At 31.3% G+C, this 11,475-nt stretch overlaps 1 protein-coding gene across 1 annotated transcript in view; it reads left to right on the top strand.

Moving 5' to 3' along the window:
- Positions 1 to 4,302: 4,302 nt before the first annotated feature.
- The window catches only part of nord (neuron derived neurotrophic factor nord), a 67,468-nt gene continuing 60,295 nt past the window's right edge, over positions 4,303 to 11,475 (top strand). The window contains exon 1 of the mRNA XM_085952886.1: positions 4,303 to 4,720. The gene's annotated coding sequence lies outside the window, so the exon portion shown is untranslated. The remainder of the gene's footprint in view (positions 4,721 to 11,475) is intronic.

The raw sequence follows: 11,475 nt of genomic DNA, 5'->3' as shown, positions 1-11,475 counted from the left end.
TGTTATGTTTATTGTTCTATTAGTAATAATAATAATATATTCATTGACATGTTTTCTTTTTCAAGTAAATGGGTAACGTTTTTTAGTCATCCTTACACGATTTAAAAATTAATTCCCCCGACGCCATCACAAAAAAAATTGACGTGTTCACAACTCGACTATCGCTCTCCGATTGGCAGCGAGTTCGAAATTTCGTCGCATCTATAATTGAAAATTATTTGCCGTTTCGCTGAAGTATGCTCTTAACAAGCAACGCTCTGGTGATGCAATACAACATTGTAATACATATTATTATCTTACAATTACACAAAGCAAGAAAACTACCGAAAATGGAAGAAGACAAAGAAGGGTTCACAGAGGTAGATAAAAATTGCCAACATTCAACTTGTCAGCATGACGTTTTACGTAAAGTGCGGTTCTATCTTTGTTTGAACCCTGGTGTTTTTTTTCAAAGGTTAGCCATGCCACATAATCATTGTGTGAAAATGAAGAAGCTATGCAAACCAGTATGCTTTATTTATAATGTGATCAATATGTACACATTTGCTTTATTCGTGTAAAGACGCCATGCTAATATGTGTGCAATATGTTATATATTATTGGTAATTTCACGAGATCAAAAACACATAATGCAGCGCAGGGGCGGGATTGGTGGCCTGAGTCAAGCACGGAAAATTACCTAGTCGATCGCCTCAAAATTAAATGATGTATATTATGTTACGTCGAATGTGTGAAATTGCGTATTACATGAAATCGGCAAAATTATGCCCATTTCATGAAAAATGCAAGCCCGCTGTCCTATTCATGAATTAGGCAAAATATCTGCCGAGTGCGTGAATTCGGCAGTAATTTTTACATTTTTTAACCTCAAAATGGACATTCAGTTGAATTCAGAATTACAAAACCTAACCTAACCTAATAATAGTAATATTATATTATGTCCAATTATAACTAATAAAACCATCCGTATTAAATTTACTTTTTCTACTGTCATGTTGAAGTTTAAGAATTCCCTACTCTGCCGTATTCACGCACTCGGCAGATAATTTGCCTAATTCATGAATAAGGCAACGGGCTTGGAAAAAAAATCTGAATTATTTCACACATAATCGGACCTTTATTTACGTCAAGATAGATGGCGCGCTGTGGTATATTTTTTAATAACTTTGCAGATTGTTTTGTAACTGTGTAATACTGTAATACTTTCCTACATATACGACATCTCTCCTTGGCAAAATAAATTATTCTTATAGAACATAAAATAATGAAGTGATTAAGTATACAAATACCTATGTCAATATGCAATTAAAAAATATTTTTCTTAAGAAGGTAGGCTTTAAATAATCGCCTAGTATGGAGTCTTTGACACTGATATATACGTAATATAATATATATAAATTAACACTACATCAGGCCTAGAGGACCAATGACAGTACTGTTTTTTGGTAATAGAAGTGAAATTATCACTAACACGCAGGCTTTGAAAAATCACATAAACATATTGTGTCCTCACCGGGAATCGAACGCAGAGCTCCCGGATGAACGGCCAGCGCTTTACGCACTGCACTTCTGGTGCAGTACTATAATTATTTGCATGTACCGTGGGTGTAAAAATGGATGAACAAACTGAAAATATTATGCAATATTGTGTATTTTTTGAACAACCCTATGGGTTGAGGAAACGGTTTGTTAACGCCGCAGGCGAAAGAGATTGTCACCGCCATAAAACTACTTTCAAATATTACAATAATTACATTCCACACAAAATTTTACCGCGTCATGTTTTCATACTATATGTCCTTGGTGACAGTTATTTTCCTATTCAATATTTTCATTAGTAAGCAGTACTCGAAATGCAAAAATTTACCAAACGGAAAGTTTAATATGTTTTTCGAAAATATTAAAATGTGTTAATATAAATGAATTTAATATTTTCTAAAACGAACATTACGTTTTATGTATAAAGTTTCCACGAAACGGAGCAATAGTCTCGAGGATTTTACTGACCAGAGCTACGTTCCGGTTCATTTAGAGTATTTAGAGCACTCTAGTAAGTATCTTTGGTGTAAACATTCATTCAAACATCAAATATTCATTTATTTTCATGATTTCGGAAAATTATCCCCTACTACTGATAGGACTCCACTGGATAAGTATATTTAAGTATTTTTTTTTAATTTGCAATTTTATTGGCCAATTTCATTACCCATACAATGCCATGGTAAAGTATAATATCTCGTCGAATCAAATTAAGTACACGTGCTGAACATAATAATATTATGTACGTATTATCAAATTTTTTATGAACGGAAATCTATAAGGCCAGGTACAATTTATTTAGTTCAACTAGAAATTACATAATATTTATATTCAGTTCTCTTGATTATAATATACTAATTAACTACATAAAGAAATATTAAAAATTATTCTTTTTAAATTTTAGGTAGATTGTACCTACCTACTGCTTCCTTACAAACAGCGTTTCCAAACATGTTCATTTTTAGAGAAATGGATTTTTTCCAAGCGAACCCTAACCTTTAACCAATAATAATTGGGGATATGGGCAGTTGTGTAACATTGTCAGCCCTCGTAGTCCAGCGCGTAAGGCGTTGGCCTTTCACCGGGATCTGGGATCGGTTCCCAGTGAGGTTAAAATATACATATTTACATCATTACAACATTCTAATATGTGGATTCCGGCGGCTGTCGTGGTGCAGTGCATATGGCGCTAGCCTTCCATCTATTCTGAGTTCGATTCCCTGTGAGGATACAATATATATATATATATATATATATTATTCAAAATTACTTACAACCACCTTGTACGAAGATGCAAGGCCATGGTTATTAATAATATTTTATATATATATATATAATACATAATATTATACTTATATACCTATTATGTGAATTCCGCAAGCCTGGGAGTTTTGTCATTAAAGACTAAGCGGCTTAACGGCATATTGTGGTGTTTAATAAAGAAACGAATATTCTTTAAAAAAAAAAAAATGCCAAATATTTTTCTGTCTTGCAATTTATATATTAAATAATAATTATTATTAAGTAGTGAAGAGAAAAGACAAATAATTTTTTAAAAATCAAGAATGATTTTGCTGGTAAAATGTAATTTTGATTAATTTGAACGTAAATAGTATACTTTTTTATATTTAATAATGAACATTTTACAAAAAAAAGTACTTATGTATGACGTAGGTATTCGCCATAAACCATTTTTGGCTGGGAATATATTAATATATGCGCCACATATCTAGGGCCCTTGCATAATCTACGATTGGGCTTCGCACTGGCCATGGCCGGCCCTGGTTCGATCTTGCGTTTGGTCAAAAAAATGTATACGCACCGCCATGGTCCATGAGCACGCGTTTTACCGTTTAAGAAACACTTAACCTAGTAATTATTGATGTTAATCATATTCGTAGGCTAATGCTTACGTCACTAATCACAACAATAATTAAAGGCTATTTTATTATTCCTCGTTTTCGGCAGATATACATAAGTACATTAATTATCATTGTCCGACATAATATGAACGGCAGAAATGTGGGAAGAAAACAGACTTCTCCGAGGATTTATCGTTAGCCGTGTCCTCAACCCTTATTTAATGAGCTAAAATTGAGAATTTTTCATATAAGTAATTTATGATTTTATTCATGACTTGACTGGTGACAACTATGACCGCCGTAGTTTAAACTATTTTAGTAGAAGGAAATTCAATTTAAGAACTCATTTGGATTCTCGGAAAACCCTTTTACAAATCAGTCTAAAATAATATGTTCTACCTTAACTATGTAGGTAACACATTAGCAATGTCCATTGTTTGAACGCGGAGTCATGTCCCAAGAAGTGGACTAAGCCGCGTCACGGAATGACGAATTGCTCAGTATATTGTTGTTTGTTGTTCGAAATTCAAACATGCATGCCGAACCAATAGTAGTGGTGACAAACGAACTCCTGCTATCTGTCGGCGATTGCGCAAACTGCACCGGCCGACTATTTTATCTATCCGCCATGCGATCTCCATTCTACCGCCATCGCCAGTCGGAAATCACCTCCGGCGGACGTCGCTTCTTATTGCCGGATTCAAACGTCGAACGCCGAGCTTTCGAACGGGTCGCAGAAAAGCGCGCGCTTCGTATAAAAGTTTTAATTTTCAAATAATTTCGAACAATAACCACAAGCAATCGGCATATCTGCTACTGTGAACATTTCGTTAAAATATAACTTTTTTACCTTTACAAAATGATTTACCTATCGATACTATTTATAATTGTTCGAATAAAACATACGTAAATACTACCTATCCATATAAAGCTCTACATTTATTAAAATATCTCTTATTAATTGAGCTTAATTCTAAAAATATATTAAATCAAAATTCAGCACTAAACCTAACAAATTTTGTTAAACCTTCTTACAAAATTAACACCACATTACATTTTGAAAGGAAAAATAACCTTTTTTCAACATTTTCTGTGTACAAATAAAATATATATTATATAATAAATCAATATACTAACTTAATAAAAAATACCTCTTAAAACAATCGTTTTATAATACAATTATAAGTATTCAAGAAACTTTAATAAGACGATAATTATTGTATTTAGTTTTGTGAAAAACTAACGAAGATAAAACAAGAAAAAAATCACCACAGCACACCAATTTTTCCACGTGGACTCACGTTTTCATATAAACCTAAGTAAGTACATAAATATTTTAGATTATATAAACAAATTTTCCGAATGAACTATGCACTCAAGTATTAAATGTTTTAGTATATCGAATCTATATAAATATATACAAATAATTATCATTGACATGTTTGGAAAACCCCTTGCGAACATTTAAAAAAATATGTATACGACATAGTACCACTGAGTGTTACAAATACAACAGCAATATCAATTTGTTACAATACAATGTTTTAATACAGTGTTGTATGCTTTAATTGATGTTTTACACTCATATTGTAACAAACATATTATATCTTTAAAAAAATACTTTCCTTTTAAAAGTCTTTCAGTGCTAAAGACGCTCTAGGCGCGTAACCATTAGTTGACCTTTAGATATAATTAGCATGATATTTAAATGTGGTAATTAATTAGTAATTATCTGGTCAGCAGTGAATGTGTTGTATAAAGTTACAATTTTAAATTTTAAAAATTACGACAAAAATATTAGGTAAATATTTTTTATAGATTATTATGAATTGGAAATCATCTTCATCAATGTACATGTCTGCTCCATGGGTGGCAGTAACGAAAGGTGGAGGTAGGCTGTTAAGATCCGCCATAAATAATGCACTTTCACTACGCCAAACGCAACTGGTGCGCTGCCCATCAGTTGGCCATTAGATATAATTAGCATGTTACTTAAATGTCGTAATTAAATATTAATTAAAACATCCGCAGTGAATGGGTTTCGACAAACGCATCTGCTTCATAGAAAACAGCCACTGCAATTTGTTTTAAAGACATCTTAATTTTCCTCTCTTTTTACTTTGATGAAAGAAAATAGATTTTTCTTTGACGTCAATATTTGTAAAAATAATATATAGTAATTAATGAAAGTACGCATGGTTATTTTTTTAATAATTATATATAAATTATTACAAAGTAAACACAGTAACCGTTTCTTTTTAAAATATTCGTAATACACACATTAACTTTATTAAAATGATGCAATATTATATTTTTTTTATTATGTTGCAAGCGTGAATTATAAATTATGAAATACAAATACTTCAGGCTACGTTATCGTATTTTGAAACTACTTAACACACATTCGAGATCCAGTTTTTAATTGATCCAATATTCAGGAGTAAACGATATGTTAATAATATTGTGCACGTGGTCATAATATATCAAATTGTCATACACCACGTTTGCACAAATTCAATGCGTGGATATATTCACAATCTTATTAAAAACACTGTTAGCTAATCACCAAACTACTGAAGAAAATTAATCACCATGACAATATACAAATTGTTTATTGACTACTTTTTTCAGCAGCACACAATTTAATATCGTTTAATAACACGTATTGGAGTGTCTCCCTTATGGTTTTATATAATTCGAGCTAATAACCTACATATTACATAAGTTAAAGTTAAACCTTTAAATTTTTCTTAATATTCATAGTAAATAATGAAAGAAAACCCTTCGTCAGCTTAATTATTATTTCGATAAAAATAAATTGGAAGCCTATAATTATTATTATAATATTAATAATAAATAATAATGTAATAGTATTTTATATTTAACCTTTTACAATTTACAAGATTTAGTGAAATAGAAATAGTAAAATTAACATTGTAGAAAATACATTCGGTAGATATTTAACAAAAAAACATATAATTACACACTAAATGTTGAAAATTGTCTTTAAGTAGAGTGGTGTAAAATTCTTGTGGCAGTGGAAGTGACTCATTTCAAACATGTTCAAATATCAAACTTCAAATTCAAACAAAATTATGTTCAAACACTACTCCCTACTTCAGTTATAGTATATCAATTTATGGCTACGGCCGTATGTTGTAGCTTAACCACTGGGAAATGCCAAAAGAAATGGCTTATTTCAAAAAAATACTACTTTATTCTCAGTTTAATAATTATTATAAAACAACCATTATTCGTCGGATGTTTATCACACTTTAATGGTCAAAGACGTAGCTTAATAGCATAAATGTGTTAATCTTGCCCATTTTTTGAATAATAAAATGCCTAATTCTTGTCAAATTTGGAATCACAAAGATTATCAATATAATTTTTTATCGTAAATATTTCACTATAATAATGTCGACATAAATTATACTGATGGTTTTATAAATGCGTTTAAAAATTAATAAATGTAAAAAATCTTAACACCACTGCACATTTATGTACTGAAATATGACTATATTCTAAAACATTAGAGCGAAAGGTTTAAAAGAATACTATTTTATGTAAAAAAAATACTTTATGCAGTCAGCAAATGTTTAAAATAAATATAAAGGATAATAAGGCTTTAAAATTATATAAATAGATTATCTACAACGTTTAATGAATGTCCCGGATCATGCTCTGAAAATGCGATAAATTCTCCATTTTGACCTACGCGACGCACGTCCCCCCTGAATAAGTATTTTTAATAAACAATCAAATTCAATTCAACAACTCTCTTCGTTATTTTGAATACATATATTATATATGCTAAAATAAAAATTTAATTCGAAAAATTGCATTGCTAAATCGAAAACGACATACTTTCTCAAACATTGCAAATTACTCATTCGTTCAAGGATATGTAGGTGTGCATTTCTCATATTATGTCTGCATACTTTTTCTATAATATGTTTATATGAACATAAGTAATAAAAACAAATTGCAATTTTCGACTTCGCTTATCCAATAATTAATAATATTATGTTTGTGTTGTGATTTGACTATTTACTTACAACGAAACCTTGCAATCGTATGATTATATGACGTATAGAACAAAACATAAAAATATGAACACAGAAACATAACCAAAGTAGCCAAAATATTGTCAGAAATAGTTCCATGTCAGCGTGTTTTCGAACAGTCAACTAAGAAACATACATGACATAAAAATATTATCTTAAACGAATGTGCGATTGGTATGGATTTGTCCGTACTCTACTTACAAATGATACAAATTGAATCCCAACTTCTTATCCCAATTCTTACAACGCATTCGGTGACATCCCGTGTTGGTAGACGGCACGTCACTCGTTGCTTTGGGGTGGCAAATTATAGGTAAATGGCGCAAACGAAGAAACAATTACAACTTCTAAAAGCAGTCGCGATTTTCCTTGTTGCGGGCCATGTGGTCGCTTCGTTAAAAAGTACCGAGATAATTCTTTAAAAAAAATCAAAACGAGACCTCTAATCGTCAAATCCGCACGTACCTTAAATTATCAGCTATTTAATAGTGTGTTTTATCATTCCACCGCTACTATTTGTCCATTTTACCTAGTGCGTTATTTTCAAGAGGTTTTTTTATCTTGTAATTTGATGATTTCCAGATGAAAAACGAACTAAAATTTATAGTCTAAGAATTTTCAAGATATAATAGAACAAACGGAGACGAAAAGATAGACAGGCAGAACGTCTTTATTAATATTATCGGTAATATGATGTTGAATGAATCCTTGGGTGAAACACTCTCTACGAATGATTTCACAATGTATGGTTTCACTTCGGTGTTCTTACAATTTTTTTTTTTTGTACAAATTGCGAAAGCTTTAAACGAGTGTAACAAAGGGTAGACTTGCAAATATCGAATGTCACAGGCACATAATATGTATGTACGTGTAATACTTTGTTATTTGAAATAAATATAACCGTGTTATCCCTCGCTAAGCTTTGTTTTAATCCTGCTTAGGTACAAATAAGGAATTTCATTGTGAGGGGAAAAGATTTTAGTTGTTAACTGTTCAGAGTGAGAAAGCTTTGAAAGCTCATTCTTATTATGTCTTTTCGCAAGTGACGTTTTACGACAACGAAAATAATGAATGTACTTATTCTAATACTTTAATTGTTACATTCATAAATTTACATTATCATAATTATTGACTGTGAGATAATTTAATTCATGCTGCGCCCGCAATGACTGAATGGTAACGTATCCACTTGGTCATGAATCTCTGGGCTATTTTACAACGTTTTTCTTAGCTCGTATTCTTATTTGACCGGTGGTTCTTTGTCCGGTACAAATCTTGCAATCGATTTTTCACTAACTTCCCGACTAGCTAGACATTTGAAACTTTTATAATATATCAGAACACGATGCCAATGCATTTTTTTAATACTTTTAGCCATAAGTATAATTGAATTCATTTTCAGTTAATTTTATTTTGTATGAAAAGTTATTTCGACACCATTATTGGTTGCTAGGGGTCTGGGGTCCTAGCAATGACATTAATATGGATCTGGAAAAACAAATGACACTCACTTTTTTGTCGGGTCTGCCGAATGGCATAATCTGTTCCTACGCCATTACAATAAAGGTGATATTGCTATAAATTCCCGATGCTTTTTGTCGAGTCTGCCGATTGGTTCGGTTCGAACGGGTTCGCTCAAATTAACATTGACACTAGGAACACTGTTCTAACGCATTACAATAAAGGTGATATTGCTATAAATTCCCGAAGCGTGATATCGCATAATGGAAATTGCGTGACGTCTACCTATACATGTGCGAATGTCGCTATGCGCGAGTTTACTTTCTAGCTACTGTACTGAGTGCGTTGTCCATTGATAATGTCATTGGGTCCTAGCAACTAAATTATTAATTTATACGTGCGTTACAATGGAAATCAATATGACATGTCAAAATGAAATTTCAGTATTATTAAGTACATTTTTTTTGATCGTTTACGCTAGTCAAGTCAAGTTTATATGATTCAACAGAAAATTTAAAAACGTTCTTTTTATCTTGTAATTATTTTATTACGTGTTTGGACTTTTTGTCGCACCGTAAAGGTAGTCAAAGTCCACACTCGCGGATTGTAGATCCAATGAAAAAATGTACGTAGGTGAACCCATCGTAGGGTTATTTGGAAACTTCGTAATATTTCGATTACCTTCTTTGTTACTATCGTCTAAATTTAAAACGCTATGTTGCATAAATCAATAAATAATTAATTACCTGACTGAAGCTTATAACCACATTAGCCGTTTGCGAATTGATCGATATAACATAATATATTGATCATATTTAGTGTGTAGGTACCTACTGATTTTTTTTTATGAATTCCTTAATTTATTAACCATTATGATTTTTGAGAGAAAGGGATATTTTTCACATTGGTAACACATTATTTTAAATCAAAACATATATAACATAAGCCCAAAGAACAAATACCTGTAAAATAATTCTCATAAAAACTTTAATTGTCATTAAATTTAATTAAACATATCTATCGCTCATTATTCGTGACGTAAAATATAATATATAATACAACACGTGTTTCGTACATACAGTAAATATAATTGACAATGTATAAAACATCGAGTAAACGCAGAATTTATTTAAATCAATTAAATTGTTATCATTGTTTTCCGCAATTTTCGGTTTGACAATGCATGAATAAAATGCTAATGGCTGCACGATTTTCATTCATTTTTTTCAAACATTGATCTGTAGTTACCTCATTTAGTTTTAGCGAATAAAACTGGCGATAAATTGGCATCGGGAATTCCCGAAAAGTACCGATAGGCGATAATGATGATTGAACCCTCGTCTATCAAGTGCATATGCGTGAAATTTACCACTCAGCCATGACATCGGTGACCAGAGCCAGCTTTGCTTATTATCCTATAATGAATTATGAATAATCGTTAAACTACGCTATAAAATCTTTATTTTTGTGTCATGTACCTTAGTGTTTTTTTTTGCCAATTTTTTGAAAATTTACTAGTCATCCAGTTTCCAAAAATCACATCTCGTACGAGCGACAAGCTTTAAAGCTTTTTAAAAATTAAATTAAATTGCCAGTTTTCTTTCATAAAAAAACAGTCCAAACAAATTTATCTGAAAGCAAAAATTTCTATTGGCATCTCATAAAATTTATAACAAGGGTATTACATCTGATTTTAAATGGATATTTTCAATTAAGAAGATATATAAAAGGACACATCATGGTGCAATGCGTAGGGCAATAGCCTTTCATCCGGGAGTTTCGGGTTCGTATCCCGGTGAAGTCACAATATATTTATGTGATTTTCTCAAAGTCTGGGTGTTTGTGATTGTTTTACTTATATTACCAAATACACCACTGTTTCACTACACTGTTATAAAGACTATATATACTTATATATAGTTTTTAAATTCAAATCATTTCTTAGAGAAAAAAATCACTAATTTTACCAAGAAAATCTGGTTAAAGCAACGAGCAAAATGAAATCTAGAAATTTTATTTTGCCTCTTTTTTCCTGGTATATTTTTTAGACAACAATTGACAACACGGACAACGTGGGTACTTTATTATACAAGGCAGTGGTGATGACTAGATCATAATATATATAATAAACAATTCATTAATGAACATAATAGTGCACACTTGGATAGTTAACACATTCTATAAAATATACATGTGACATAGACCGAAATCAAGTCGTCGGTGGCTTTGAGCGAATGACATGCCGCTTATAATGGGTTTGATTTGTGAATAGTTCTTTTTTTATTTGCTTCTTATCACTATGGTAGCATTTTTCATATACGTTATGACTACATTCGAACAATCTCATAGAAAATATTCGTCATCATTGCAATCATATAGATGTCGCTTGTGGCTCGAGATGGTAAATGCCAAGAGAGGTACAGGAGCCATGTTTAGCTCTATGAAAAATCAGTCGGTTTATGTATTATTTTTTATAATTTTCATGAGACCCCACCATGACGAAGATGAACATATTTACATACTTTAAAACGCACCATTTTATTTTT

Source organism: Rhyacophila brunnea, unplaced genomic scaffold (assembly GCF_057557595.1).
Source record: "Rhyacophila brunnea isolate RB1 unplaced genomic scaffold, BYU_Rbru_1.0 scaffold_3, whole genome shotgun sequence".
Classification (NCBI taxonomy): Eukaryota; Metazoa; Arthropoda; class Insecta; order Trichoptera; family Rhyacophilidae; genus Rhyacophila; species Rhyacophila brunnea.
The sequence above is the reverse complement of the archived record's forward strand: the minus strand, read 5'-3'. Positions and strand labels throughout refer to the sequence as shown.